We start from the raw sequence: 6,614 nt of genomic DNA, 5'->3' as shown, positions 1-6,614 counted from the left end.
GAGGTGGCGCCCTTTAATGCTTGAAGGGGAGCCCTTCGCATTAGATTACCAACCTCCCAAAATTTAACCTTAAGTTACGCACCTACTAAGTGCAGGACACTCATACTAGGTGCTCAGTGTACAGAGATGTAAAAATAACGACACGGGGCAGCTAGGTGGCGCAGTGGATAAACACCGGCCCTGGAGTCAGGAGTACCTGAGTTCAAATCCGGCCTCAGACACTTAACACTTACTAGCTGTGTGACCCTGGGCAAGTCACTTAACCCCAATTGCCTCACCCCCCCCAAAAAAAAAAAAAACCAAAAATAAAAATAACGACACGATCCAGTGAAGTACTGTATCTCCTTGTTTTCAGTCATGTCCGACTCTTCCTGACCCCATTTGGGGTTTTCTTGGCAAAGATCCTGGAGTGGTTTGCCATTTCCTTCTCCAGCTCATTTGACAGATGAGGAAACTGAGGCAAACAGGGTCAGGTGACTTGCCCAGGGTCACACTGCTAAGAAGTGTCTGAGTCTGGATTTGAACTGGGGAAGGAGAGTCTTCCAGACTCTGGCATCAGTGCTCTCATCTGCTGCTTGACCTATTAAAACTTAATAGTTTTTAAGTTATTAAAGCTTAGAATTTCGCTAAGACTTTTGGGATATTGTGTATTTTAACTGTAGCTATTATATGAAAAGTCTATTCAAACGATTTAGATAATTATTTAGAAGAGTTGCAGTGAGCTTTTCTACTAAACCCACTCAATATGTCCAAAACTGAACATATTATCTTTCTGCCAAATTCTGCTCTTAGTAACTTTCCTATTGCTGTTGAGAGTACCTTTTGGATAAAGCACCGGCCCTGGATTCAGGAGGACCTCAGTTCAAATCCAGCCTCAGACACTTGACACTTACTAGCTGTGTGACCCTGGGCAAGTCACTTAACCCTCCTTGCCCCACAAAAATCCCCCCCAAAACCAAGAGAGAGTACCTACCATCCTCCCAGTCACCCAGGCTCACAACTCAGGTGTTATCCTCTGCTTACTTTTACTCCCTGTATCCAATCAGTTGACAACTTGGTCATTCAATATGTATTCATTAAGTACCTATTATGTGTCAAGTACTAAGAAAAGCAAAACATTCTTTCGGTCAAGGAACTCACAGTCTAATGGGGGAAGAGAACAAACAAACAAGTACAAATGAGCAAAGGGAAGGCACTAGAATTAAGAGGGATTGGAAAAAGTTTCCTGTAGAAGGTGGGATTTTAATTGGGACCTGAAGGAAGCTGGGGAAGTCAAGAGATGGGAGGGAAATAAATGTGTATTTTGTTGTTGTTGTTGTTCAGTTGTGACCACAGCATGCCCAGTCTTTTCATCCTCCACTATCTTCTGAAGTCTGTCCAAGTGCAGGCTCATTGTTTCCATGACACTATCTGTCACATCCTCTGTCCTCGTCATCCCCTTATTTTGCCTTCAATATTTTCCATCATCAAGGTCTTTTCCACTAGGTCCTGTCTTCTCATTATATGTAAGCATTTATTATATGTAAATGAGTATTATATAGAAGTACTTAAGCTTCAGCTTCAGTATTTGTTTAGTATTTCAGTATTGATTCAGCTTCCAGTGGACAGTATGAGTTAATGCCCAAGTATTAATTGATTTGTCTTGCTGTCCAAGGGACTTTCAAAAGTCTTCTCTAGCATCATAATTTGAAAGGATTGATTCTTCAACACTCAGCTTTCCTTCTCGTCCAACTCTCACAGTCATACATTGTTATTGGAAAAACAATAGCTTTGACTGTATGGACCTTTGTCAGATTTGCCATTACATGCAAACATCTTTTAATTTCATGGCTACAGTTACCATCTGCAGTGATCTTTGAGCCCAAGAATATAAAATCTGACACTGCTTCCATTTCTTTTTCCTCTATTTGCCAGGAAGTGATGGGATCAGTTGCCAGGATCTTAGTTTTGTTTTTGTTTTATGTTAAGCTTTGTCAGCTTTTTCCTCTCTTCTTTCACCTTCATCAAGAAGCTTCTTAATTTTTTTCCTCTTTCTACCATCAGTGGTGTCAGCTGCATATCTGAAGTTGCTATTATTTTCCTGGTGACATTACTTCCAATTTTTGATTCATCCACCCTGAAATTTCACACTATGTACTCTGTTTTTCTTTAAAAAAATAAGGTAACAAATATAGCCTTATACATACAGGTTCCTTGGGCAACAAGTAACATGATCTGGTACTACCCTCTCTTTGAGGATTTGCCAGACCTTGTTGTGATCCACACAGTCAAAAGCTTTAGTGTAATCAATGAAGCAGAAGTACATGTTTGTTTTTGTGAAATTCCCTTGCCTTCTCCATAATCCAGAGAATGTTGGCAATTTGGTCTCTAGTTCCTCTACCTGGGGCTCTTTGCATCACCCTGCTCTTCTGGTGATTCTCAGTTCACATATTACTAAAGCCTAGCTTGCAGATCTGAAGCATAACTTTGTGGGTGTGTGAAATGAGTGCAATTATTCAATAATTTGAACCTTGCTTGGCATTGACCTTCATTAAAATTGGGATGTAAACTGATCTTTTCCAATCCAAGTGGCCACTGTTGAGAGAAATGAAATGAAGTCTCCAGCCAGAAAAATGCTGTTATTTCATAAAACAGAACAGGGAGAGAGTCTGGGTAAGAAAGGAGGATTGCAGAAAGGGAACCTCATGGCTAAAAGATAGTCTTGCAGATGCCTAAAAATGATATAAAAGAGAACTTCAAGGCTAGTAGTATAGCTAGTCCAAGTGTGCCAAAGGTTAAAACTAGTTTGTACTGCACTTGCTTAATTAGTTTATGCGTATTAACTGCCAACGCCCCAAAGGCAGAGACTGCTGCCATTTTCAAATATGTGATGTATGTAACAGGAAGGAGGACGTGTTAAGGGGAAATATATAGAGGTGTTCCGGGAAGATTTTATACCTCTTAGTCCTCAACCAATGAGGCAAAGAGGGGAGGGACCTTTGCGATAAGATTAGGGATTAAAAAGAGTAGTTTGATGTGGCAAAGCTCACCATTTTTCTTTATGGTGCATGCCCATTCTTGCAAGAATGTAATAAAGCCTTCATATATTCACCAAAAGGGAAAATCCAGTATTTTATTTCTGACACTGTAGAGTTGTTCAAATTTGCTGGCATATTAAATGCAGCACTTTAAGAGCATCAACTTTTAGGATTTTAAACAGATCAGATGGAATTGTATCACCTTCAATGCCTTTATCATTAGCAATGCTTCCTCAGCCCACTGGATTTAATTCTCTAGAAAGTATGGCTTTAAATAAGTAGCTACACCATGATGGTTATTGTGATGTGAAGATCTTTCTTTTATAGTACTTCTGTATATTCTACTACCTCTTCTTTATCTCTTTTATTTCTCTTAAGTACTTACCATTTTTGTCTTTATCATGCTCATTTTTTCAATCTTCATAGTATTCTATTTTTTTTCAGTTCATGTAAAGATAGTTTTCCCCAAGATGGCAAGCAATCTGATATGTTATTATATGTACAATCAAACATTTCTACATTAGTCATGTTGTGAAAGAAGAATCAGAACAAAAAGGAAAAACCTAAAGAAAGAAAAAAAACCCCCAAAAGTAAAAATAATACGGTTCAATCTGCATTCAGATTCCACAATTCTTTTTCCGGATGTGGAGAGCATTTTCCATCATGAATCCTTTGGAATTGTCTTGGATTATTGTATTGCTGAGAAGAGCTTAGTCTGTCACAGCTGATCATCACACAATATTGCTGTTACTGTGTACAATGTTTTCCTGGTTCTGCTCACTTCACTCAGCATCAGTCCACTTAATTATTTCCAGGTCTTTCTGAAATCTGCCTGTTCATCATTCCTCATAGCACAGTAGTATTCCATGACATTTATATACCACAGCTTATTCAGCCATTACCCAATTGATGGACATCTCCTCAATTTCCAATTCTTTGCCACCACAAAGAGCTGCTATAAATATTTTTGTACATGTGGGTCTTTTTCCCTTTTTTATATCATAACCCCCCTTTTTTTGCAGGGCAATGAGGATTAAGTGACTTGCCTAAGCTAGTAAGTGTCAAATGTCTGAGGCTGGATTTGAACTCAGGTCCTCCTAAATCCAGGGCCCATGCTCTATCTACTGCACCACCTAGCCGCCCCATCATACCCATTTTTTGATGAAATATTCCCTTGATATTTCTGATTTTCTTGAAGAGATGACAAGGCATCTGAGTGATATGGAATGAAGAAGAGGGAGCTCTCTGAAAGTGAACTCATTTCTTTTTCAGTAAAATGAGGCAAGATTCTCAACTCAGAGGGTGGAAGGTTTGGAAGCCTAGGATATAGTAAGTTGACAAGGAAAGTGTAGAAGGACTGCTCAGCAGCAGGAAAGGCCCAGTTGAAATCATTGAAGTAATTGTTCGTTGACCCAGGAGTAGAATGACTCCCTGCCTTGAGGAAACAGGCTGTGAGCTAGACTTTCTCCACTCACGAGCTGGGGGGTTTGCTCATATTTCAAACAGAATTCTCAGTCAGTAATCTCTGGAGCTATAACACTTAAGGCCCTGGTCTAACAGAGCCACAGTTCTGTTGTGGACTTCCATAGCCTGGAAGAACTCTCAGATAAACAACTTTTACAGAACCAACTACATTTGCTAGAGCTTCTAGAGGAGGAATGTTCCTTCTCCCTTCTTACCTGGCCTCTAGCTAGCCTATGGGGAAGGAAGGAAGGAGATGAAGTTTCTTTAAAAAAAAAAATGGGTTTAATAGATTGGATTTAAAGGGGAAGCGTGTGTGTGGGGGCAGTATATAGAGTGCTGGGCCCCAAGAGGAAGACCTGAGTTAGAATTCAGCCTCAGAGATTTATTAGCTGTATGACCCTGGGCAAGCCACTTAACCCTGTTTGCCTCAGTTTCCTCATCTGTAAAATGAGCTGGAGAAGGAAATGGCAAACCACGCCATTATCATTACCAAGAAAACTCCAAATGGGGTCACAAAGAGTCAGACACGACCGAACAAGAACAACAGCTATGGGACATGGGGGACAGGGTGGGGAGAATGGGGTGGAGACCCAATACCTGCCACACCCTATTTCTGGCCATTTTCTGGGACAGTTCCCACCTTCTGGATAGAGTCTTATCTCAATATTTTCAGACTAGCCATGGGTCTCCCCTCCTGTGCAGCTATACATTTGAGAGCCGATCAATTAAAATTTAATAGTTGTGGCCTGGGTCAATATGGATGCCAGTGCAAATGGACACACCAGACAGAGAGGAAGTCAGAGCATATGGAAGCCCTGCTAGGTGAGCAGAGGGAGAGGATGCCATTCCCTGGAGGATGCTCTAGAGGTACAGCCTAAAACATCAGGTTGATGAGAAAGCAACATGTGGGCAGCCCTTAGGGGAGCTAGTAAGTCAGTACAGGGAGAAGAAGCACCAGGGCGCTAGGAAGCCTTCAGCCCCACCCAAACCTCTAAACCTCTGCCCCATCTGGTAACTCAGAGAGAAGCCACAGAGGACGTTCCAGGAGAAGAAGGTGTGTCATGGCCTCCGTTTCTGTGAAGGTCGTAACCTCTAAGCAGGCTACTGTGAGTGCTCCAAATGAAAACTTTTGGAGTTACCTGAATTATTCCATATCGTGAATCCCTACAAAATCAGGTTTAGTAAGGGAAATAAAGGAAGCTCAAGTATTTATTTATTTATACAATATATTCGGTGACAACAATATGGTAAAGGCAAACAACTGTGAAAGAAGTAGGGATTCTGATCAGTGTAATAACCAGCCACAATTTCAAGAAGACTAATGACAGAACATGTTTCTCTGCATAAATTATTATAATTGGTGTCACTATTGTTTTTATTAGACATTACCTGTTTTTCATTATAGAATACTTGCTTAGGGGGCAGCTAGGTGGCACAGTGGATACGAGCATTGGCCCTGGATTTAGGAGGACTTGAGTTCAAATCCGGCCTCAGATACTTGATAATTACTAGCTGCATGACCCTGGGCACGTCACTTAATCCTCATTGCCCTGCCCAGAAAACAAAAACAAAAAACTTGCTTAAGATGGTCAGGATTGAGATTTTTCATTGCATGGTATATCTTTCTCATAAATTATTCTTTCCTCTAGCTTTAGACTAGACTAGCTTTAGATCTGATAGAAAGGGCATGGACTCAGAGTACAGAATGAGACATTATTTGTGGGTGTGCAGATGATGCAGAAATGTATTTTGCTTGATTATACTTATTTGTAACAGGGGTTTTTGCTTTTCTTTCCATCTTTTTTTTTTTTAAGTGAGGCAATTGGGGTTAAGTGACTTGCCCAGGGTCACACAGCTAGTAAGTGTTAAGTGTCTGAATCCAGATTTGAACTCAGGTCCTCCTGAATCCAGGGGCCAGTGCTCTATCTACTGCAACCACCTAGCTGCCCCTTTTTCTTTCATTCTTAATGGGTGTGTGGGAAAGAGGGTTGGAGTGAGAAGGAGAGAATTTCTGTTCTTGGGAAAAAAATAAAATACACTAAAAAAAAAAGAGTCTCTCTTGCTTTGAGTCTTAGGCTTCATGCAACCAGCAGTGTTGCCACCCTACAGAATCATCTGGAGAACTTCATCCAC

This window comes from Dromiciops gliroides, chromosome 2, assembly GCF_019393635.1.
Source record: "Dromiciops gliroides isolate mDroGli1 chromosome 2, mDroGli1.pri, whole genome shotgun sequence".
NCBI lineage: Eukaryota > Metazoa > Chordata > Mammalia > Microbiotheria > Microbiotheriidae > Dromiciops > Dromiciops gliroides.
Note: the sequence above shows the minus strand (reverse complement) of the source record.